This window comes from Petromyzon marinus, chromosome 49 (assembly GCF_048934315.1).
Source record: "Petromyzon marinus isolate PM22_M1 ecotype Great Lakes invasive population chromosome 49, UKy_Petmar_22M1.pri1.0, whole genome shotgun sequence".
Taxonomy (NCBI): domain Eukaryota; kingdom Metazoa; phylum Chordata; class Hyperoartia; order Petromyzontiformes; family Petromyzontidae; genus Petromyzon; species Petromyzon marinus.
In genome coordinates, this window is record NC_133715.1 from 2,360,224 (window position 1) to 2,386,508 (window position 26,285).

General features: G+C 44.1%; 1 long non-coding RNA gene across 1 annotated transcript; it reads left to right on the forward strand.

Moving 5' to 3' along the window:
- The first annotated feature begins 6,502 nt into the window (after window positions 1–6,502).
- Window positions 6,503–26,007, forward strand: LOC116953003 (uncharacterized). Its single transcript, XR_012947127.1, has 7 exons — window positions 6,503–7,962; window positions 9,820–9,876; window positions 10,349–10,411; window positions 12,680–17,403; window positions 19,185–19,247; window positions 19,802–20,030; window positions 23,830–26,007. It is a non-coding gene; the product is annotated as an uncharacterized LOC116953003 (long non-coding RNA).
- Window positions 26,008–26,285: the final 278 nt, after the last annotated feature.

Genomic DNA, 26,285 nt, shown 5'->3' on the forward strand with positions numbered 1-26,285 from the left:
GGGTTGTGAGGAGTTGAGTTAATTAAAACCTGTGATAATGTACAGTGTAACTGTTATCATTAAAAGGTAATGGTACAGACTTGAAAAATAAACCACTGCTGGTAGAAGGGCCTGCACTAGAGAAAGATATAGAGAGCCCGTCTAGAGCATATTTGGCCTCTTCTTACGTACAGGCCTGATGGCTTGGAATAGGTGGGAGTATCCACACTGCACCCCACCACATGCAACCTGCCCGATCAGCTGGAGTGTACCAAATTATATTGTTTGGTGGACAGAGGTGTGGGGATTTAATAAACGCGCAACATTGTTGCGACTGCCATGCCGCTAGATCACACTGGTTACTTCTGGATTGCAAGTCCAGAGTGCTAACTATTACATCATAGTCGTGTCCCATTGTAACTGTTGTCATATGGAGCCCTATAAACCTGCAATGTCAATATCCATGGCCCACAACCGATCCGTGATAGATCATCATCATATTTATATTCTCAAATACTGTGATTTCACAATGACATCAACAGTGCATTCTGATGACATCTTGATTTACCTTCGCGGCAGACAGCAAAAAACAGGATATGCCACCCAAGCTTTCATCAACATCAAACATATTCTCATTCAATAGAAACCAAATTTTAAAATATATAATTTATTTTAAGAGTGATCAAGTTTTTTATTCTGTTTGTATGTGCATGTGCGGCATGTGTGTATTCTCTATTCGTCATGTCTTCTTATTAAAGTCAACCACTCCACCTACAACTTCTTCCACCTCAACTTCAATCCCCGCAACTACACAGGTGAGTGCCTTCCAAATGCACAAATGAAGGTACGATAATATTGGTCTGGTTGTCCTCAACACCAGACAGAAGAGCTTAACTTCAATTCAACCTTTAGGTTGCATATGGCACACACATACTCACATACACACCCACAACATGTCTTGTAATATGTTTTAACATTCATCAGGCGTGTGCAGTCTGTAAGTGGGGCGCCATAGTGGGTAGATGTTAACCAATTCGCCCGGTAAAACATTAAGTCGTGGGTTCTTTCCCAACCCAGGCACATATATATTTAGAGTTTCCATGCCTCTCTCTCCCCGTGGTCGTGTGGATTTTTCTCCGGGTCCTTCGGTTTTTCCCTCCACATTTATAAAGATGCGTTTAGAGTATTTGGCTGCGATAATGTTCCACGTGATGATAAGCCACTTCGTTGACAAATCATTTGTGCCCAGGTCGCCCCTGAAATAGGGCTATATTGCTCAGTGCGCCATACCTTGTAAAAAATAAATAGTTGAGTTTATAGTTTAGTCTAATTCCTTTTTTTGTTCTGAGATAATATTGGCAGGGATGGAGAGATGTACTTTGGTAGTGGGTCGTGAGGAGTTGAGTTAATTAAACCCGTGATAATGTACAGTGTAACTGTTGTCATTTAAAGGTAATGGTGAAGACTTGCAAAATAAACCACTGCTGGTAGAAGGGCCTGCACTAGAGAGAGCTATAGAGAGCCCGTCTAGAGCATATTTGGCCGATTCTTCCATACAGGCCTGATGGCTTGAAATTGGCGGGAGTACAAAGACAAAGATCCCCCGTATAGCCTTAGCAGACTGTAGGGGCAAGTGCTGTTAGCGAGCACCTATGAAGGCTGGAACGGTACACAAAGGGGTGGGTGGCCAGCACCACGCCCGACCGCCTTTGTCTCCCCAGTGGCGTTGTTTACACACCGCACCAGGTAGTCATTTGAGGCTGAGTCGACCTGGGGGAGGCCCAGGACCGGTTCAGATAATCGTCACTGGTGTTGGCCGTGAGCAGGAATCGAACCTGGATCGTTGGGTTCGTAGCGCAGCGCACTAACCGCTGCACTATCGCTCCCCATATCATCATCGTATTTGTATTCTCAAATACTGTGATTTCACAATGACATCAACAGTGCATTCTGATGACATGTTGATTTACCTTAGGGGCAGGCAGCAAAAAAACAGGGAATATACCACCCCAACCAGAATAAATATCTATAATATTCTCATTCAATGGAAACCTCATTTTTAAATATATAATTTATTTGAAGAATGATAAGCAAGTATTTTTTAAAAATTCTGTTTGTATGTGTATGTGCGGCGTGTGTGTATTTTCCATTCGTCACGTCTTCTCATTAAAGTCAACCACTCCACCTACAACTTCTTCTACCTCAACTTCAATCCCCGCAACTACACAGGTGAGCGCCTTCCAAATGCACAAACGAAGGTACGATCATGTTGGTCTGGTTGTTCTAAACACCAGACAGAAGAGCTTAACTTCAATTCAACCTAAAGGTTACGTATGGCATACACGTACTCACATACACACCCACAACATGTCTTGTAGTGTGTTTTAGCAACCACCAGGCGTGTGTAGCCTGTTATTGGGGTGCCTTAGTGGGTAGATGTTAACCACTTCGCCTGGTAAACATGAGGTCGTGGGTTTTTTTTCCCAACCCAGGCACATGTATATTTAGAGTTTCCGTGCCTCTCTCTCCCCGTGGTCGTGTGGATTTTGCTCGGGGTCCTCCCGTTTTTCCCTCCGCATTTAGAAACATGCGTTTAGAGTATTTGGCTGCGATAAATTTCCAAGTGATGATAAGCCACTTCGTTGACCAATCATTTGTGCCCAGGTCGCCCCTGAAATAGGGCTATATTGCTCAGTGCGCCATACCTTGTAAAATAAAAATAGTTGCGTTTATAGTTTATTCTTATTCCTTGTTTTGTTCTGAGATAATATTGGCAGGGATGGAGAGATGTACTTTGGTAGTGGGTCGTGAGGAGTTGAGTTAATTAAACCCGTGATAATGTACAGTGTAACTTGCCATTTAAAGGTAATGGTGAAGACTTGCAAAATAAATCACTGCTGGTAGAAGGGCCTGCACTAGAGAGAGCTATAGAGAGCCCGTCTAGAGCATATTTGGCCTATTCTTCCATACAGGCCTGATGGCTTGGAATAGGCCGGAGTACAAAGACAAATATCCCCCGTATAGCCTTAACAGACTCTAGGGGCAAGTGCTGTTAGCGAGCACCTATGAAGGCCGGAACGGTACACGAGGGAGTGGGTGGCCAGCACCACGTCCGACCGCCTTTGTCTCCCCAGTGGCGATGTTTACACACTGCACCAGGTACTCAAATGATGCTGAGTTGACCTAGGGGAGGCCCAGGACCGGTTCAGATAATCGTCACTTGTGTTGGCCGTGAACGGGAGTCGAACCCGGATCGCCGGGTTCATAGCACAGCGCACTAACTGCTGCACTACCGCTCCCCATATTATCATCGTATTTGTATTCTCAAATACTGTGATTTCACAATGACATCAACAGTGCATTCTGATGACATGTTCATTTACCTTCGGGGCAGGCAGCACAAAAACAGGATATGCCACCCAAGCTTTAATCAACATCAAACTTGTTCTCATTCAATGGAAACCTCATTTTTAAATATATAATTTAATTGAAAAATTATAACCAAGTATTTTAAAAAATATATGTTTGTATGTGTATGTGCGGCATGTGTGTATTTTCCATTCGTCACGTCTTCTCTTAAAAGTCAACCACTCCACCTACAACTTCTTCCACCTCAACTTCAATCCCTGCAACTACACAGGTGAGTGCCTTCCAAATGCACAAACGAAGGTACGATCATGTTGGTCTGGTTGTCCTAAACACCAGACAGAAGATCTTTACTTCAATGCAACCTCTAGGTTGTGTATGGCACACACATACTCACATTTACACCCACAACATGTCTTGTAGTGTGTTTTAGCAACCATCAGGCGTGTGTAGCCTCTTATTGGGGCGCCGTAGTGTGTAGATGTTAACCACTTCGCCTGGTAAACATGAGGTCGTGGGTTCTTTTCCAACTCAGGCACATGTATGCTTAGAGTTTCCATACCTCTCTCTCCCCGTGGTCGTGTGGATTTTTCTCCGTGTCCTCCCGTTTTTCCCTCTGCATTTAGAAACATGCGTTTAGAGTATGTGGCTGCGATAAAGTTCCACGTGATGATAAGCCACTTCGTTGACCAATCATTTGTGCCCAGGTCGCCCCTTAAATATTGCTCAGTGCGCCATACCTTGTAAAATAAAAATAGTTGAGTTTATAGTTTAGTCTAATTCCTCTTTTTGTTCTGAGATAATATTGGCAGGGATGGAGAGATGTATTTTGGTGGTGGGTCGTGAGGAGTTGAGTTAATTAAACCCGTGATAATGTACAGTGTAACTGTTGTCATTTAAAGGTAATGGTGAAGACTTGCAAAATAAACCACTGCTGGTAGAAAGGCCTGCACAAGAGAGAGCTATAGAGAGCCCGTCTAGAGCATATTTGGCCTATTCTTCCATACAGGCCTGATGGCTTGGAATAGGCGGGAGTATAAAGACAAAGATCCCCCGTATAGCCTTAACAGACTGTAGGGGCAAGTGCTGTTAGCGAGCACCTATGAAGGCCGGAACGGTACACGAGGGGGTGGGTGGCCAGCACCACGCCCAACCGACTTTGCTTCCCCAGTGGCGATGTTTACACACTGCACCAGGTACTCAATTGAGGCTGAGTTGACCTAGTGGAGGCCCAGGATCGGTTCAGATAATCCTCACTGGTGTTGGCCGTGAGCGGGAGTCGAACCCGGATCGCCGGGTTCATAGCGCAGCGCGCTAACCGCTGCACTACCGCTCCCCATATCATCATCGTTTTTGTATTCTCAAATACTGTGATTTCGCAATGACATCAACAGTGCATTCTGATGACATGTTAATTTACCTTAGGGGCAGGCAGCAAAAAACCCAGGATACACCACCCCAACCAGAATAAATATCTATAATATTCTCATTCAATGGAAACCTCATTTTTAAATATATAATTTACATGTATTTGAAGAATGATGACCAAGTATTTGAAAAATAGTTATGTTTGTACGTGTATGTGCGGCATGTGTGTATTTTCCATTCGTCACGTCTTCTCATAAAAGTCAACCACTCCACCTACAACTTCTTCCACCTCAACTTCAATCCCCGCAACTACACAGGTGAGTGCCATCATAATGCACAAACGAAGGTACAGTGAGGGAAAAAAATATTTGATCCCCTGCTGATTTTGTATGTTGGCCCACTGACAAAGAAATTATCAGTCTACAATTTTAATGGTAGGTTTATTTGAACAGTGAGAGACAGAATAACAACAAAATCCAGAAAAACGCATGTCAAAAATGTTATAAATTGATTTACATTTTAATGAAGGAAATAAGTATTTGACCCCCTCTCAATCAGAAAGATTTCTGGCTCCCAGATGTCTTTTATACAGGTAACGAGCTGAGGTTAGGAGCACACTCTTAAAGGGAGTGCTATTAATCTCAGCTTGTTACCTGTATAAAAGGCACCTGTCCACAGAAGCAATCAATCAATCAGATTCCAAACTCTCAACCATGGCCAAGACCAAGGAGCTCTCCAAGGATGTCAGGGACAAGATTATAGACCTACACAAGGCTGGAATGGGCTACAAGACCATTGACAAGCAGCTTGGTGAGAAGGTGACAACAGTTGGTGCGATTATTCGCAAATGGAAGAAACACAAAAGAACGGTTAATCTCCCTCGGTCTGGGGCTCCATGCAAGATCTCACCTCGTGGAGTTGCAATGATCATGAGAACGGTGAGGAATCAGCCCATAACTACACGGAAGGATTTTGTCAATGATCTCAAGGCAGCTGGGACCATAGTCACCAAGAAAACAATTGGTAACACACTACGCCATGAAGGACTGAAATCCTGCAGCGCCCGCAAGGTCCCCCTGCTCAAGAAAGCACATATACATGCCCGTCTGAAGTTTGCCAATGAACATCTGAATGATTCAGAGGACAACTGGGTGAAAGTGTTGTGGTCAGATGAGACCAAAATGGAGCTCTTTGGCATCAACTCAACTCGCCGTGTTTGGAGGAGGAGGAATGTTGCCTATGACCCCAAGAACACCATCCCCACCGTCAAACATGGAGGTGGAAACATTTTGCTTTGGGGGTGTTTTTCTGCTAAGGGGACAGAACAACTTCACCGCATCAGAGGGACGATGGACGGGGCCATGTACCGGCATTGAAAATGGGTCGTGGATAGGTATTCCAGCTCGACAATGACCCAAAACACACGGCCAAGGCAACAAAGGAGTGGCTCAAGAAGAAGCACATTAAGGTCCTGGAGTAGCCTAGCAACTCTCCAGACCTTAATCCCATAGAAAATCTGTGGAGTGAGCTGAAGGTTCGAGTTGCCAAACGTCAGCCTCGAAAGCTTCATGACTTGGAGAAGATCTGTAAAGAGGAGCGGGATAAAATCCCTCCTGAGATGTGTGCAAACGTGGTGGCCAACGACAAGAAACGTCTGACCTCTGTGATTGCCAACAAGGGTTTTGCCAACAAGTACTAAGTCATGTTTTGCAGAGGGGTCAAATACTTATTTCCCTCATTAAAATGCAAATCAATTTAAAACATTTTTGACATGCGTTCTTCTGGATGTTTTTGTTGTTATTCTGTCTCTCACTGTTCAAATAAACCTACCATTAAAATTATAGACTGATCATTTCTTTGTCAGTGGGCAAACGTACAAAATCAGCAGGGGATCAAATACTTTTTTCCCTCACTCTACGATTATGTTGGTCTGGTTGTCTTAAACACCAGACAGAAGATCTTTACTTCAATGCAACCTCTAGGTTGCGTATGGCACACACATACTCACATCCACACCCACAACATGTCTTGTAATGTGTTTTAGCAACCATCAGGTGTGTGTAGCCTGTTATTGGGGCGCCGTAGTGGGTAGATGTTAACCACTTCGCCTGGTAAACATGAGATCGTGGGTTCTTTCCCAACCCTGGCACATGTATATTTAGAGTTTCCGTGCTTCTCTCTCCCCGTGGTCGTGTGGATTTATATCCGTGTCCTCCGGTTTTTCCCTCCGCATTTAGAAAGATGCGTTTAGAGTATTTGGCTGCGATAAATTTCCACGTGATGATAAGCCACTTCGTTGACCAATCATTTGTGCCCAGGTCGCCCCTGAAATATTGTTCAGTGCGCCATACCTTGTAATATAAAAATAGTTGAGTTCATAGTTTAGTCTAATTCCTTTTTTTGTTCTGAGATAATATTGGCAGGGATGGAGAGATGTACTTTTTGGTGGTGGGTCATGAGGAGTTGAGTTAATTAAACCCTTGATAATGTACAGTGTAACTGTTATCATTAAAATGTAATGGTGAAGACTTGCAAAATAAACCACTGCTGGTAGAAGGGCCTGCACTAGAGAGAGCTATAGAGAGCCCGTCTAGAGCATATTTGGCCTCTTCTTCAATACAGGCCTGATGGCTTGGAATAGGTGGGAGTATCCACACTGCACCCCACCACATGCAACCTGCCCGATCAGCTGGGGTGTACCAAATTATATTGTTTGGTGGACAGAGGTGTGGGGATTTAATAAACGCGCAACATTGGTGCTACTGCCATACCGCTAGATCACACTGGTTACTTCTGGATTGCAAGTCCAAAGTGCTATTACATCACAGCAGTGTCCCATTGTAACTCTTGTCATATGAAGCCCTATAAATCTGCAATGTCAATATCCATGGCCCACAACCGATCCGTGATAGATCATCATCGTATTTATATTCTCAAATGCTGTGATTTCACAATGACATCAACAGTGCATTCTGATGACATCTTGATTTACCTTCGGGGCAGGCAGCAAAAAAACAGGATATGCCACCCAAGCTTTCATCAACATCAAACATATTCTCATTCAATGGAAGTCTAATTTTAAAATATATAATTTATTTGAAGAATTATAACCAAGTATTTTTTTAAAATTCTGTTTGTATGTGCATGTGCGGCATGTGTGTATTTTCTATTCGTCACGTCTTCTCCTTAAAGTCAACCACTCCACCTACAACTTCTTCCACCTCAACTTCAATCCCCGCATCTACACAGGTGAATGCCTTCCAAATGCACAAACGAAGGTACGATAATATTGGTCTGGTTGTCCTAAACACCAGACAGAAGATCTTAACTTCAATGCAACCTCTAGGTTGCGTATGGCACACACGTACTAACATCCACACCCACAAAATGCCTTGTAATGTGTTTTAGCAACCATCAGGCGTGTGTCGCCTGTTATTGGGGTGCCATAGTGGGTAGATGTTAACCAATTTGCCTGGTAAACATGAGGCCGTGGGTTCTTTCCCAACCCAGGCACATGTATATTTAGAGTTTCCGTGCCTCTCTCTCCCCGTGGTCGTGTGGATTTTTCTCCGTGTCCTCCGGTTTTCCCCTCCGCATTTAGAAAGATGCGTTTAGAGTATTTGGCTGCGATAAATTTCCACGTGATGATAAGCCACTTCGTTGACAAATCATTTGTGCCCAGGTTGTCCCTGAAATAGAGCTATATTGCTCAGTGTGCCATCCCTGGTAAAATACATAAGTAATATAAAAAAATACTTTGATTAAAACACTATTTAATGAAATGTACCATACTTGTACTGGCAAAACTCCACGACTCCAGGAAGTGACCCCGAAGCTTGCCACAACGTAAGGGACCCGTGGTGATTTACAGCCAACGTCAGTTGAGCGTGGACAATTAGACCCAAGCCGAAACATAACATATAAAAAAGATTGTTTATTTATTTTTTGTTTTATTTTTAATGATAGAATATAGTATTGTCATCAGTATGACATAAGTATACCAAGTTTGCAGTCGACAGTACATTGGGAAGTGGGTTAAAATTGAGCTACAAGATTTGAGGATACGACAACAGACAGTGAGTTAATAGAAAGCGTGTAAAAAGATTGTTTAAAAATATATTTTTATTTTCTCATGATAGAATACAGTATTGTCATCAGTATGACTTAAGTATACCAAGTTTGCAGTCGATACCACGTTGGGAAGTGGGTTAAAATTTAGTTACAAGATTTGAGGATACGACAATAACAACAGACAGTGAGTTAAATAAAAGCGTGTAGTAAAATAGTAGACTTTTTTAGTTGAATCTAATAACTTTTTTTTGCTCTGAGATAATATTGGCAGGGATGGAGATATGTACTTTGGTGGTGGGTCGTGAGGCGTTGAGTTAATTAAACCCGTGATAATGTACAGTGTAACTGTTATCATTAAAAGGTAATGGTGCAGACTTGCAAAATAAACCAATGCTGGTAGAAGGGCCTGCACTAGAGAAAGATAATGAGAGCCCGTCTAGAGCATATCTGGTCTACTCTTCCATGCAGGCCTGATGGCTTGGAATAGGTGGGAGTATCCACACTGCACCCCACCACATGCAACCTGCCCGATCAGCTGGAGTGTACCCAATTATATTGTTTGGTGGACAGAGGTGTGGGTATTTCATAAACGCGCAACATTGTTGCGACTGCCATGCCGCTAGATCACACTGGTTACTTCTGGATTGCAAGTCCAGAGTGCTAATTATTACATCATAGCATTGTCCCATTGTAACACTTGTCGTATGGAGCCCTATAAACCTGCAATGTCTATATCCATGGCCCACAACCGATCCGTGATAGATCATCATTATACGTGTATGCTCAAATCTTGTGATTTCAGAATGATATCTACAGTGCATCCTGATGACATCTTGATTTATCTTAGGGGCAGGCAGCACAAAACCAGGATATACCACATCAACCAGAATAAATATCAATTATTTTCTGACTAAATGGAAAACTCATTTTAAAATAGAGAATTTCTTTGAAGAATCATCAAGTATGTTTTTTTTTTATTGTATGTGTATGTGCGGCGTGTGTGTATTTTCCATTTGTCACGTATACTCATTAAAGTCAACCACTCCACCTACAACTTCTTCCACCTCAACTTCAATACCCACAACTACACAGGTGAGTGCCGTCCAAATGCACACACGAAGGTACGATCATGTTGGTCTGGTTGTCCTAAACACCAGACAGAAGATCTTAACTTCAATTCAACCTCGAGGTTGCGTATGGGACACACGTACTCACATACACACCCACAACATTTATTGTGATGTGTTTTAGAACTATAAAATATATTTTAATATTTAGCAAGTCTACTGTTTAAATGAGTGTGTGTGTATGGACTTGCTTGTTTTTAACACATAGGCTGTCGCGACCAATATCATCCAGAAAAGAGGTTTTTTTTGGCTCTCCAACACACCGGTGTGCTGTCCTAGTGACGAATTGGCACGTTCTGTTTACGTGACAACCCTTACTATTTGGTTGTGTCGGGTGGTGGCGGATTTAACGACACATTTACATATTTAAACGATCTAACCCACCAAAACACCCTCTATTATGGGTGATTGTTTTTGTCCATTTGTCTGCACTGCAGTCAACCTCTGCGAATGCTGCAACAAGCACAACAACAGCATCAGGAAGTGCGGCAATCACTCAGGTTGGTGATTTGTGAAAGTTTGGTAATTTGTCCATGTGGTTGGAACAAATGGAATAACAATTTGCTGTTTTAACTTTGTACTATTGTGAATTAATTATTGCCTTCTAGTCCAGACATCACTGGACTTGTACGACCAGCCCTATTATCTGCAGAACTATTACATGCAAACATAATGTGGATGGCGTACAATCAATCTGTGATAGATCATTGTAGTTATATCCTCAAATCTTGCGATTTCACAATAACATCTACATTGCATCTTGATGACATCTTGATTAAACCTTAAGGGCGTGCAGCCACCTAACAGATAATTTCGCCCCAGCCATAATCAATATTAACAACATTCTCATTCACAGATAACCTAACTTTAAAATACATTGCTAGACATATAACGATTTTTTTCTGTTTTCTTTTGGACAGGTGATTTTTAAACTCCTCAAGAAACACTTTAAGAACCAAATGGTCCACTCTTTGTTTACTCTGCTTATGCTGAGGGAGGGTGGCGTTTATGTACAGACTGCCCTATATGACATAATAACAGGCTGGACCACTGGACGGGTTCAGCAGGATTGGAAAGATGCCCTGGTGGTCTTCTCCTCTTAAAGAAGGGGGACCACACATACTGTAGCAACTACAGGGGCATCTTCCTCCTCAGTGTGCCAGGAAAGGTACTGGCAAAGATTATTGAACATCGTCTTGCCAGGCATGCTGAGAAGAGGTTTGTGCAGCCCCAATGTGGATTCAGGCCAGGGCAGTCCTGCAGAGATGCCATATGTTCTGTCCGTCTGCTACAGCAGAGGTGTAGGGAATTCCAACAAGACCTACATCTCTCCTTTATTGACCTAGTCAAGGCCTATGATACCATCAATAGGCCCGGGCTCTGGGTTGTTCTTCATGTTTTCGGAGTGCCTGACTCTCTGCTTAAGGACCTTCAAGATGGTGTGCAGGCCTGGGTAAAACTACATGCCTGGGAGTCGCAGCTATTCCCTGTTCACCTTGGGGTGCGACAGGGATGTCCTCTGGCTCCCACATTATTTAACATATTTTTCGACCATGTAGTTTGTGAAGCCTTCTTTAGTTGTACCAGAGGAATATCCATCTGGTACAGAGAGAATGGTAGGCTGATCGATGCCCGGGTGCGGTCAAGGGATGGCTCTGTGTTGGTCAACCATGTTATGTATGCTGATGATCTGGTAATTGCTGCTCACTCAGAGGAGGAGTTGGAGGCACTGCTGCCGACCCTAGAACGTGCCACTAAGAGTTGGTCCTTACCATCAGCCCCACCAAAACTTAGCACGAGCCTGGGTATTTGTGCCATCAACACGCCACCCCCCAACTCCCCATTGGTGATAGGGCAGTTGTGGAGAGAGTGGAGATTATTCCATATCTGGGCAGTGTGCTTATGACCAGCTCCTGTTTGACAGTAGAGGTCTCACTCCGAATCAGTCGAGTGGCATTATAGTTTCATCGGCTGCTTCACACTGTGTGGAAGCTGCCTGGTCTGTTGCTCCACATGAAGCTTCGGGTCTTCTCGGCCATGGTCATGCCCTCCCTCCACTTTGCTTGAGAAACATGGACCCCCCCTAATGGTACATCTTCATCGGTTAGAATAATTTAGGCTGGCCTGCCTACTATCCATCCTAGCTTTAATCATGCTGGATGATGTGAGGAGCTCACAAATCTTTGAAAGATCTCGACAAAGTCCCATCGGTGAGCTCCTCCGGCAGCCAAGGCTGCATTGGTTGGGTCATGTAGCCGGCATGCCCAGCCACCGCATACCTAAACAGCTTTTGTTCGGCCCGATAAAAGTGGCTAAATAGGTGCAGTATTGTCTAGAGAAGAGATGGAGTGATGTGGTATAAGAGGATGTGAAGCTGAGTGGACTTTCCGATGACTGGTACGAGCGGTGTCACGATCGGCCTCTGTGGAGGAGGCTTATGAAGCATGCTACTGGGCAGTTGGAGGCAGTCGCCCTCCCTCAACAACTGAGGGTAGAGGAGCGAGGTTCACAGCAATGAGCGGAGCATCGGGCGGCTAAAACACAGAAAGTTGGCACAGTAGGGAACACAGGTGGTGCATCGGCCAGTCATCTCAGTCAGTCAATGCATGGCACCTGGGTCTGTCCCATGACCTCCTGCCAGCAGGTGTTCAACACTTCACGTGGCCTTACAGTGCACTTCGCCTGGCACAAGTGCTGTGGTGACATCACCACCACATTGGCGAATGACGGTTGTTGTTGTTGTTTTTGTCCATTTGTCTGCACTGCAGTCAACCTCTGCGAATACTGCAACAACCACAACCGTTGCATCCGGAAGTGCAGCAAGCACTCAGGTTGGTGATTTGTGTGGTTTGGTAATTTGTACATGTGGTTGGAACACATGCGCTGACAATTTGCACAATTAAACTGCTGTTTTGACTTCACGCTATTTGAAATGAATTATTGCGTTCTAGTACAACAATCACTGTACCTGTAAGACCAGCCCTATTAAATGCAACGTCAATATACATGGCACGAGATCAATCCGTGATAGATAATTGTAGTTGTATTCTAAAATCCTGTGATTTCACAATGACATCTGCAGTGCATCCTGATGACATCTTGATTAAACCTTAAAGGCGTGCAGCCAACTAACAGGATATTCCGCCGCAGCCATAATCAATATTAACAACATTCTCATTCACAGATAACCTAACTTTAAAATACATTGCTAGACATTAACGATTTTTTTCTGTTTTCTTTTGGACAGGTGATTTTTAAACTTCTCAAGAAACACTTTAATAACCAAATGGTTCACACTTTGTTTACTCTGCTTATGCTGAGGGAGGGTGGCGTTTATGTGCAGACAGCCCTATATGACATCATAATAACAGGCTGGACCACTGGACGGGTTCAGCAAGATTGGAAAGATGCCCTGGTAGTCCTCTCCTCTTTAAGAAGGGGGATCACACAAACTATAACAACTACAGGGACATATTCCTCCTCAGTGTGCCAGGAAAGGTCCTGGCAAAGATTATTGAACACCGTCTTGCCAGGCATGCTGAGGAGAGGTTTGTGCAGCCCCAATGTGGATTCAGGCCTGGGCGGTCCTGCAGAGATGCCATATGTTCTGTCTGTCTGCTACAGCAGGGGTGTATGGTATTCCAACAGGACCTACATCTCTCCTTTATTGACCTAGTCAAGGCCTATGATACCATCAATAGGCCCGGGCTCTGGGTTGTTCTTCGTGTTTTCGGAGTGCCTGACTCTCTGCTTAAAGACCTTCAAGATGGTGTGCAGGCCTGGGTAAAACTACATGCCTGGGAGTCACAGCCATTCCCTGTTCACCTTGGAGTGCGACAGGGATATCCTCTGGCTCCCACATTATTTAACATATTTTTCGACCATGTAGTTTGTGAAGCCTTCTTTGGCTGTACTAGAGGAATATCCATCTGGTACAAAGAGAATGGTAGGCTGATCGATGCCTGGGTGCGGTCAAGGGATGGTTCTGTGTTGGTCAATTATGTTATCTATGCTGATGATCTGGTAATTGCTGCTCACTCAGAAGAGGAGTTGGAGGCACTGCTGCCGACCCTAGAATGTGCCACTAAGAGATGGGTCCTTACCATCAGCCCTACCAAAACTTACCACATGCCTGGGTATTTTGTGCCATCAACACGCCACCCCCTCAACTCCCCATTGGTGATAGGACAGTTGTGGAGAGAGTGGAGATTATTCCATATCTGGGCAGTATGCTTATGACCAGCTCCTGTTTGACAGTAAAGGTCTCACTCCGAATCAGTCGAGCGGCATTATAGTTTCATCGGCTGCTTCACACTGTGTGGAAGGTGCCCGGTCTGTTGCTCCACATGAAGCTTCGGGTCTTCTCGGCCATGGTCATGCCCTCCCTCCTCTTTGCTTGAGAAACATGAACCCCCCTAATGGAACATCTTCATCGGTTAGAAAAATTTAGGCTGGCCTACTATCCATCCTGGCTTTAATCAGGATGGATCGTGTGAGGAGCTCACAAATCTTTGAAAGATCTGGACAAAGTCCCATTGGTGAGCTCCTCCGGCAGGCAAGGCTGCATTGGTTGGGTCATGTAGCCTGCATGCCCAGCCACCGCATACCTAAACAGCTTTTGTTCGGCCGGATAAAGGTGGCTAAATAGGTGCAGTATTGTCTAGAGAAGAGATGGAGTGATGTGGTATAAGAGGATGTGGAGCTGAGTGGACTTGCCGATGACTGGTATGAGCGGTGTCACGATCGGCCTCTGTGGAGGAGGCTCATGAAGCAAGCTAATGGGCAGTTGGAGGCAGTCGCCCTCTATCAACAACTGAGGGTATGGAAGCGAGGTTCACAGCAATGAGCGGAGCGTCGGGCGGCTAAAACACAGAAAGTTGGCACAGTAGGGAACACAGGTGGTGCATCATCAGCCAGTCATCTCAGTCAATCAATGCATGGCACCTGGGGTCTGTCCCATGACCTCCTGCCAGCGGGTGTTCAACACTTCACGTGGCCTTACAGTGCACTCAGCCTGGCACAAGCGCCGTGGTGACGTCACCGCCACGTATTGACGAATGACGGTTGTTGTTGTTTTTGTCCATTTGTCTGCACTGCAGTCAACCTCTGCGAATACTGCAACAACCACAACCGTTGCATCCGGAAGTGCAGCAAGCACTCAGGTTGGTGATTTGTGTGGTTTGGTAATTTGTACATGTGGTTGGAACACATGCGCTGACAATTTGCACAATTAAACTGCTGTTTTGACTTTACGCTATTTGAAATGAATTATTGCGTTCTAGTACAACAATCACTGTACCTGTATGACCAGCCCTATTAAATGCAACGTCAATATACATAGCACGAGATCAATCCGTGATAGATAATTGTAGTTGTATTCTCAAATCCTGTGATTTCACAATGACATCGGCAGTGCATCCTGATGACATCTTGATTAAACCTTAAGGGCGTGCAGTCAACTAACAGGATATTCCGCCCCAGCCATAATCAATATTAACAACATTCTCATTCACAGATAACCTAACTTTAAAATACATTGCTAGACATATGAACGATTTTTCTGTTTCTTTTGGACAGGTGATTTTTACACTTCTCAAGAAACAGTTTAAGAACCAAATGGTTAACTCTTTGTTTACTCTGCTTATGCTGAGGGAGGGTGGCGTTTATGTGCAGACTGCCCTATATGACATCATAATAACAGGCTGGACCACTGGACGGGTTCAGCAGGATTGGAAAGATGCCCTGGTGGTCTTCTCCTCTTAAAGAAGGGGGATCACACATACTATAACAACTACAGGGGCATCTTTCTCCTCAGTGTGCCAGGAAAGGTCCTGGCAAAGATGATTGAACATCATCTTGCCAGGCATGCTGAGGAGAGGTTTGTGCAGCCCCAATGTGGATTCAGGCCTGGGCGGTCCTGCAGAGATACCATATGTTCTGTCCGTCTGCTACAGCAGGGATGTAGGGTATTCCAACAGGACCTACATCTCTCCTTTATTGACCTAGTCAAGGCCTATGATACCATCAATAGGCCTGGGCTCTGGGTTGTTCTTTGTGTTTTCGGAGTCCCTGACTCTCTGCTTAAGGAGCTTCATGATGGTGTGCAGGCCTGGTTAAAACTACATGGCTGGGAGTCGGAGCCATTCCGTGTTCACTTTGGGGTGCGACAGGGATGTCCTCTGGCTCCCACATTATTTAACATATTTTTCGACCACGCAGTTTGTGAAGCCTTCTTTGGCTGTCCCAGAGGAATCTCCATCTGGTACAGAGAGAATGGTATGCTGATCGATGCCCGGGTGTGGTCAAGGGATTGCTCCGTATTAGTCAACCATGTTATGTATGCTGACGATCTGGTAATTGCTGCTCATTCAGAGGAGGTGTTGGAGGCACTGCTGCCGACCCTAGAACGTGCCACTAAGAGTTGGGGACTTACCATCAGCCCCTCCAAAACTTAGCACCTGCCTGGGTATTTAGTGCCATCAAACATGCCACCCCCTCAACTCCCCATTGGCAATAGGGCAGTTATGTACAGAGTGGAGAGTATTCCAAATCTGGGCAGTGTGCTTATGACCAGCTCCGGTTTGACAGTAGAGTTCTCACTCCGAGTCAGTCGAGCGGCATTATATTTTAATTGGCTGCTTAACGCTGTGTGAAATCTGCCTGGTCTGTTGTTCCACATGAACCTTTGTGTTTTCTCGGCCATGGTCATGCCCTCCCTCCTCTGTGCTTGTGAAACATGGACCCCCCTAATGGAGCATCTTCACCAGTGAGAATAATTTAGGCTGGCCTGCCTACTATCCATCCTGGTTTTAACCAGGCTGGATGGTGATGAGCTCACAAATCTTTGAAAGATCTGGACAAAGTCCCATCGGTGAGCTCCTCCGGCATGCAAGGCTGCATTGGCTGGGTCATATAGCCCGCATGCCCAGCCATCACATAGCTTAACAGCTTTTGTTCAGCCGGATAGAGGTGGCTAAATATGTGCACTATTGGGTAGAAAAGAGATGCAGTGATGTGGTATAAGAGGATGTGAAGCTGAGTGGACTTGCCGATGGCTGGTACCAGCGGTGTCACGATCGGCCTCTGTGGAGGAGGCTCATGAAGCATGCTACTGGGCAGTTGGAGGCAGTCGCCATCTATCAACAACTGAGGGCGGAGGAGCGACGTTCACAGCAATGAGCGGAGCGTCGGGCGGCTAAAACACAGAAAGTTGGCACAGTAGGGAACACAGGTGGTGCATCGGCCAGTCATCTCAGTCAGTCAATGCATGGCACCTGGGGTCTGTCCCATGACCTCCTGCCAGCGGGCGTTCAACACTTCACGTGGCCTTACAGTGCACTTAGCCTGGCACAAGCGCCGAGGTGACGTCACCGCCACATAGTTGCGAATGACGATTGTTGTTGTTTTTGTCCATTTGTCTGCACTGCAGTCAACCTCTGCGAATACTGCAACAACCACAACCGTTGCACCCAGAAGTGCAGCAAGCACTCAGGTTGGTGATTTGTGTGGTTTGGTAATTTGTACATGTGGTTGGAACAAATTGAACAACAATTTGCACAATCAAACTGCTGTTTTGACTTTGCACTATTTGAAATAAATGATTGCAATCTAGTCCAGACATCACTGTACCTGTAAGACCAGCCCTATTAAATGCAACGTCAATATACATGTCACGAGATCAATCCGTGATAGATCATCACATTCATATTCTCAAATCCTGTGATTTGACAATGACATCTACAGTGCATCCTAATGACATTCTGATTTACCTTCGGGGCAGGCAGGAAACTATAGGATTTTCTTCCCCAGCAATATTCAATATTAACAAAATTCTCATTCTCTTTGTTTTTTTCGGTAAAGTCACGTAGGTAAAATAAAATAAATGAAAACAACTAAATTAAATCACGACTTTTCGGAGGCAACACAAGCTTACGTCTTCAGGTGGAACAGTCACAGCAAAATAGCTGTATCAAGTGAAGAGCTCTGAGACACCCGAGATTATATACAGGTTAAGGGGGGGGGGGGGGGAGGAGCCAGAAAGGGACATGGGTGGGGAGTGGAGGGCTAAGTTAAGCCGCCTTTTGTTATGCTGCAGGGGGTTCGGGGGGTGCGATGGTGCATTGCACGAGAGCGAGTACAACCACTGGTAGAAATGGAAATGGCTGTACAATTATAAGGCAGCTAATATTTGACTTGGTTGATGACATCTTTCCAATGGTTGCTCAATTTAAAACCATCCTCTTGGTTGAAGTTGTGTCTATGTTTGTAAATCTGGATGGCTTCATGGACAAATCTTTGGTAATAACTGGGACGTTTGCATAGTACTTTGGTATCGGAGAAAACAATGTCATGAGAACCCGCTGTGTTGAAACAATGATCAGCCACGGCCGAAGAATTCGTTCTGTCATGTTTCAAATCTGATTTGTGCTCGCGAATTCGGTCAGAAATATTCGCAAGCACAAATCAGATTTGAAACACGGCAGAACGAATTTTTCGGCCGTGGCTGATCATTGTCTCAACACAGCGGGTTCTCATGACATTGTCTTCTCCGATACCAAAGTACTCTGCAAACCTCCCGGTTATTACCAAAGATTTGTCCATGAAACCATCCAGATATACAAACATAGACACAACTTCAACCGAGAGGACGGTTTTAAATTGAGCAACCATTGGAAAGATGTCATCAACCAAGTCAAACTTTAGCTGCCTTATAATTGTACAGCCATTTCCATTTTTGCCAGTGGGTGTACTCGCTTGCTTTCAGCGCGCCATCACTTCCCCCGAACCCCCTGCAGCATAACAAAAGGCGGCTTAACTTAGCCCCTCCCCCCCACCTACGTCCCTTCCTGGCTCCTCCCCCCCCTAACCTTATATAATCTCGGGCGTCTCAGAACTCTTCACTTGAAACAGCTATTTTGCTGTGACTGTTTCACCTGAAGACGGAAGCTTGTGTTGCCTCCGAAACGTCGTGATTTAATTTAGTTGTTTTAATTTATTTTATTCTACCTACGTGACTTTACCGAAAAAACCAAAGAGTATGAATCCTTGCAGTCACGAAAGCTTCAAATCTAAAATTCTCATTCACAGAAAACCTAACTTTAAAATACGGTACTTGACATTAAGTATTTTTTAAGTTTGCTTTTGGAGAATTGATTTTTAAACCTCTCAAGAAACACTTTAAGAACCAAATGGTAGCATTCATGTAGTTTTATGATGTTTATGTGAGTGTGTGTGTGTAAATGTGCTGATTTTTGTCCAATATCTGCACTGCAGTCAACCTCTGCGAATTCTGCAACAACCACAACCGCTGCATCAGGAAGTGCGGCAAGCACTCAGGTAGGTGATTAGTGTAGATTTTTCATTTGTACATGTGGTTGGAACAAATTTAATAAAACAATTCACAATTAAAATGCTGTTTTGACTGAGCACTGTTTGCAATCAATTATTACATTCTAGTCCAAACATTGCTATAACTCTAAGACCACTGACTATTGTAATGCAACACTCATATCAGAGGAACTTTACCTACCTACGTACCCACACAAATATTTTACCCTACCTATCCACCCACCCGCACATCCACCCATTCACTTACATACCTACCGCACTTCCTACGCTGCTATCGATGCACTTACCTACCCTACCACCTACACACTCAACTAACTACCTATCCATTCATTCACCCACATACACATCTTGCTACCTAGCCACCTGTGCAGCCATCCACCCACCTGCACATCCAACCACCTACACACCTTATCCTTCTACCTACACTTCTACCCTTCCTCTAATCCACCTACCTACCCATCCACCTTTCCATCCACCGAAACATCCACCCACCTATACGTCTGCCTGCCCACCTACCTACCCCCTTGTCCATCTGCTCACAGGCTACATCCAGTGGATCCGTCGCTTCGTCTGCATCAGGGGCGACAGCAGGAGGGAACAGCAGCTCGGGATCGACGGGGACAGCGGGGAGCACCACGACCTCTTCCGTGGCAACAACCAACGATTCGAGTCGCACTGAGCCCATGTCGTGCCTGGCCGTGATGCTTCTGCTGCTGGCCCCTGTCGCTCTCACTTTGGTATCACAGTGACCCATCCCCGTGGCGTTCAGAGGTAGGTACGCCAGTGGTGGGGGGCGCGTACACACTCACCCCCTCTCCCCTACAGCGCCAGAGCCAGATTAACGCGGTGGCTTTTAGGGCTGCAGCCCTGGGGGGCCTTCGGATTTGGAGACCCCCCCCACAAAAATAATATGTGTGTCGCTCAGCAGGCCTGGGAACACCTGGGGATTCCCCAGGATGAGCTAAAGTCTGTGTATAGTCGTGTATAGTAGTCTGGTGTGTAGTAGTGTATAGTGTAGTGTATAGTGTAGTGTATAGTAGTGTAGTGTATAGCAGTGTAGTGTAGCATATAGTAGTGTAGTAGTGTATAGTAAAATAGTGTATGGTTTAGTAGTGTATAGTCTAGTGTATAGTAGTGTGTAGTGCAGTGTATAGTGTAGTAGTGTATAGTGTAGTAGTGTATAGTGCAGTGTATAGTGTAGTAGTGTGTAGTGTATAGTTTAGTAGTGTATAATGTAGTAGTGTATAATAGTGCATAGTGTAGTAGTGTATAGTAATGTAGTGTATAGTGTAGTAGTGTATAGTTTATAGTAGTGTATAGTGTAGTTTATAGTGGTGTATAGTGTAGTGTAGTAGTGTATAGTGTAGTGTATAGTGTAGTAGTGCCGGAGTCCATCGCCAGGGAAATAGAGGTGTGGACCGCCACTATTCAACACGCTGCTGTAGTGTATAGTAGCGTATAGTAGTATATAGTGTAGTAGTATATAGTGTAGTAGTGTATATTAGTATATAGTGTAGTGTATAGTGTAGTAGTGCTGGAGACTGTCGCCAGGGAAAGGGAGGTGTGGACCGCCACTACTCAGCACGCTACCGCCGCGACCTTCACCAGGACAAGCGGAATGAGAAGCGAACGAATGAACGACCAAATTACTCTATATTCTTGGTTCTTTCGGTAAAGTCACGTAGAAGGGAAACAATAAAATAATAAAAATATAAAACAATAAAATTATCACGACGTTTCGACTGCAACACAAGCAATCATCATCAGGTGTGAAAACCACAGCAAGAAAATTTGAAAAAAGTGGTGTTTTTTTTAACGATAGCACCACGGAGAGCGATTTGACAGTTTATTCAGATGGACGAGTCCATCTAAGTTCGGAAAAGAGGAGGGGGGGAGACTAAAATAATGGATGCGGTCTGAAAGCCACCGTAAGTGTGAACAATCAATTAAGACCCAAAATGGTTTTCAAATCCTTCAACACATTACATAAAATTCGTGATCTGGTTCTGTCTGTAAAAGATGTGATTCCGGATATACAGTACCCTAGCGTCTACAAACTAAGTTGCCTCTGTGGTAGTAGTTACATTGGAGAAACCAAACGACATGTCTCGGACCGCGTTCGTGAACACAAAGCAGACCTAAAACACGGTGGGACCAACACCTCGGCCGTGGCAGATCACTGTTATAATTCAGTAGGCTCACATGACATTGACTTTTCCAAGACAGAGGTTCTTTGCAAGCCATCTGGCTACCATGAGAGATTCGTTCATGAGGCTATCCACATATACAAACACAGAGACAATTTCAACCGAGAAGATGGATTCTGGCTTAGCAATCATTGGAAGGATTTGATAAACCATTTAGGGTCTTAATTGATTGTTCACACTTACGGTGGCTTTCAGACCGCATCCATTATTTTCGGCTCCCCCCTCCTTTTTTCCGAACTTAGATGGACTCGTCCATCTGAATAAACTGTCAAATCGCTCTCCGTGGTGCGAACGTTAAAAAACCGCCACTTTTTTCAAATTTTCTTGCTGTGGTTTTCACACATGATGATGATTGCTTGTGTTGCAGTCGAAACCTCGTGAGAATTTTATTGTTTTATATTTTTATAAATTTATTATTTCCCTTCTACGTAACTTTACCGAAAGAACCAAGAATATGAATCCCTACAGTCACGAAAGCTTTAAATAAAAAAGACCAAATTACTGCTTTAATTTATAATGGTTCAAATGCAATACTGTAGAACTAGGATATACTGTATATCCTTTGTGCAATTTTGTAATTACGGCCCAGAGCATAGCAATGTGTATTATTTACATGCACAACTTAAACTAGTTTACTTAAGTTGTAACCTTGATATTAGCGATGACAATTTGCGTGTCGCATAAAAAAAAACGGAGCTGACAAAAACCCCGAAATAAAGAACGACGGAGCGTTTGACATCAGAGGCACGGGCAGTGGTAAAGTATTAAAGGGAGGGGAAATTAATGTACTGGACAATGAGGACGCCCCAGAACTAACCTCCCCCCCCTGCCCCCCACACCTCGGGCCCCCACTAAAAGATAATCTGCCCACCACATTATACACTTTGTTTAACACGTAGGATTTCGCGACCAATATTATCTGTCCATAATAGAGTTTTTTGGGTTAGATCGCGTAGATATAAACGTATCGTTAAACCCGCCACCACCCGACACAGCCAATAAATAAGATTTGTCAGGTAAACAAAACGTGGCAATTCGTGACTAGTTCAGTACACCGGTGTGTGGGAGATTATAATCCTGGGTGGAAGCAGAGCACGCCTGTAGCCCAGCGCCGTGGAGTCAGGGGTGGGATTGTTGCATCATGCAATGTTGTGAAACTCCCCTTCCCGTGGGCGTCATGGGGGTTGCGATACCCTGGCTCGCCAAAAGGTGGTACAGGCGACTTACGAACGTCCGAATTACGAACGCCCGACTTATGAACACTTGTACTTACGAACCAGCTTCCATGAAAAAATAATAATAGCAAATAACATCGACTTAACATACGAACTCGTGCTTGAAAACTGAACTACGGAGCTATTTTATTGAGAGTAGCGATCCTCCGCACGATGTAATGCGTTTACCAATGCTTCCCTTGCTGCTGAACTGTAACTCATTTCATGACAGTCATTTCATGAGCATTTAAATGCAGTGCGTTGTTGTGTTCCGACTTACGAACCGCTCCACTTACGAACGGGTCTCAGGAGCGAATTAGGTTCGTAAGCCGAGGGCTGCCCGTACAGCAATTGTAGACTGCCTGCTACCCCCTTGCACGCGTAATATCGACATACATATGTATTTATTTTATTATGTGTATCTGGTGCTCTGGCTGTGTGAAAGTCACGTGTAACAAGCATTCGCGAAAATTTATCTGGGCACTCCGGTTTTGCCCCACATGTAATCGCTCATTAATTGTCCGATTACACCTTAATATACAGAGGACCGCAGAGCATGGGGGAGGGGGTTCAATTTGGTGCCGTCTCACTGCGTAGCTGCTGCTGCCTTCCCGCTCGTCCATGATTCCGCTTCGCACCTCTGAATCGTTGTCTCTTATCGAGAGAGTGAGTGAATCCTGAGAAGTCCTGCGTTGCGAGTTGACAACGTTATTATTATGATGGTGATCATGGCACGTGCAGTTTTACATCGTCCGGCTCTGGTCTCACGCCATCAGTACGCAATCTCGCCTCATCTGCACGTGGAGCAGCAGTGGTTTTGCTACAATGAATGCGTTGGCTGTGGCTACTATATCTGCTCCACTCATATTTGAGCATATTGGGGGTACGCCTGTAGTGCGCGGTATATATATAAACAATGTTTTAACAATAATTGTGTTTTTTTCTCCATGATTCGCAACGCCGGTCAGAAAATCTTGCGGGGTGGTGGTGAGCGTCAAAATCAGTTCACGTGGTGTCGAAGCAGTTGGAAGACGAACGTCAGTTAAACTTTTTATTTTAAGAGCTGTTCTATGAATGTGTCATGCTGCAATGGTGTAACCGCCAATACGTCCTTTTCACCATTAATTTCTGTTGCCTGCTTCTGGCTAGGACCTTCATGTGGAGGAAGAGGTGGAGGAAGAGAAGGAAGGATGTGAGTGAAAATCCTCCAAATCGACGATATTCTACAGCAGCGGCAACGGTCGGGGATTCGAATCTCGCAGATGGAATGCTGTCGTCGAATCTCCATGTCCTCCTTTAGTTCAAACTCTTAATTTTATGGTTTCAAATGCGCAACATGCGCAGGACAGGCATCGCCAATTTCATCATGGGAAATAAATAAATCATGACATGGTAACAAACTATGTGAACAGGGCGAGCATGTTTGTTCTAACTTTTATTAAAACAATGCTACCTCGAGAGCGATAATATTAACTTTAAAACCCCTTTTGAACTATCGATGAAAATGAATAATTACAAAATGAGGACGAATTCCTCGTGCTTCTGTGGGGTTTCTGGACAAAGCCGCAACGAGGTAGCCGACACTTTAATCGTTCGGCATGAACTTACATATTCATTAATTTATTAAAATAGGTTATTATGATGACGATTCACGCATCGCATTGCGTGACAACCGATGACAGTACTTTTGTCTCCCATGTTTTATGGAATAGATTCACTCATCCCTGCAGCAGTCACTTGAAGTGATGGTGCGTCCACCACAATGTCAACAAGATATGAATCGGTTGTTGGATAGCAATCGATCTCAAATTGTCCCCAAGTAATTTAATCATGAGAGAGAGTGAGTAAATCGGTCAATGCCTATTGCTCAGGTAAAGAGCCTCGTGTTAGGCACAAATATTGTAATCAGTTCACGTGTAGACTAAATTCAGCTCATCTGTAGATTGGAATCAAGTGACATGTAGACTGAAGAATGTTGTCAAGGGATTCTCCCTGTCCTTTTATGGATTTAATATTATATTATAAACGACTCACGATGGTTGGGGCGGTTGAGGGCACGAATGTCAATCATATTTTGGTGTCAGTAAAACACGAGTCCTGTAAAACATTGGTCCTGCTTCATTGTGTTGGCAAAATTATGTCGTTCACCAAAATTTGGCAGCGCGATCAAACCCAAAATACACCAATTTTGAATCATACTGTAACTCATATTGATAGAAGAGGGGGCGGTGAGAGGACGCAGGGTTGCTCATTCAAGAGTCTTTGTCTGATCTTGACTGACGGATCTCACGGCAAATTTAAAGCTCCTTCTCAATCATTGGTGCAGGTCGCACAATTGAGAGAAAATACGGGAGGACCTGTACCTGGCAGTGGGAGTTTAGAGGCTGAAAACAACGACACGAGTGCCTGTAACCCAGCTTAAGGAATGAAAAATAAGAGCATGTTTAGTTGGGCAATTCCAAGTACAGACCTCTGACAGTCACTTTTAAATTTCCCTTTTTTTTACACTTTTAATTTGAGAACATTTCAACCCACACCCGCTGTTGGTCGTCACCGTTAACATGTTACACTCCGACGAGTTCCAGTGTGTTCGTGCAGAAGGCTCGTGTGGTGAACACACACACACGTTATTGACTGGAACATTTCATTTGTTGAAAGGGGGAGTGTTTGAAATTGGCTGGCATATTATTATTATGTCTTTGTAATGGGCCATAGCAGTGGTGGTGCTGCATGTATTTTGGCTACAAAACTGTTTTTTTTTCCCTTTCTGGCTAAATGTTATAATACTACAAATTATATGTTTCAATAACTAATAGACACCTTGCACTAATGCACTTTTTTCACTCCCCCCCCCCCCCCCCATGGAAATTGCTATGTCGTTTTAACCTATCATCCCTCCCTATTTGTTACCATAGGAATGTGGAATTTCCAACCACTAGCTCAGGGCTGTAAATGGCAAAAGGTGCTGCCCAATGGATAATGTGAGCAGGGAGATCATGTGACTTTGAACCGATAAGTTCCCCACCGTTTAATGCTATCTTATAATGTGTGAATATTTAAGAATCATAGAGAGCGAGAGTGTGCGTCATTTAAGTAATATGATTTGCAAAATGTATTGCCTGCACCTGAGAAATGCTATTTAATATTTTCTCTGTGATTTTGAATACCAGTATTTATGAGAAAAAAATATTTAGAAAATGTTTTGTAATTGAAAAACCTCACAATGTGAAGGTATGATTGAAATCTGCATGTAATTTTTCTTGATGTGTTTTATTGAGAACGTTATAACATTGTCATGATAATAAAATCTAGCTGTTTGAAAACTTATGAGTTGACATGTTTGTTGTTTATCTTACCAATTTCATTGGAGGAAAAATCGTTTACATTTGTAACTCTTTGTGCCCTGCAGTGTTTGATAATGGCTCTGGAATGTGATGTCACAGACTGACTTCTGAAAGTAAATTTACGAGGCCTCTCTATTCACACGAAGGGCACGCACCTCTTTATATGCCTTACAAACGGGTGTTCATCACGTGGTAAACAATTTTTTTTAATGATCAGAACTGTAATACGCCAAATTAAGTAAATATATATACAGTATTTAT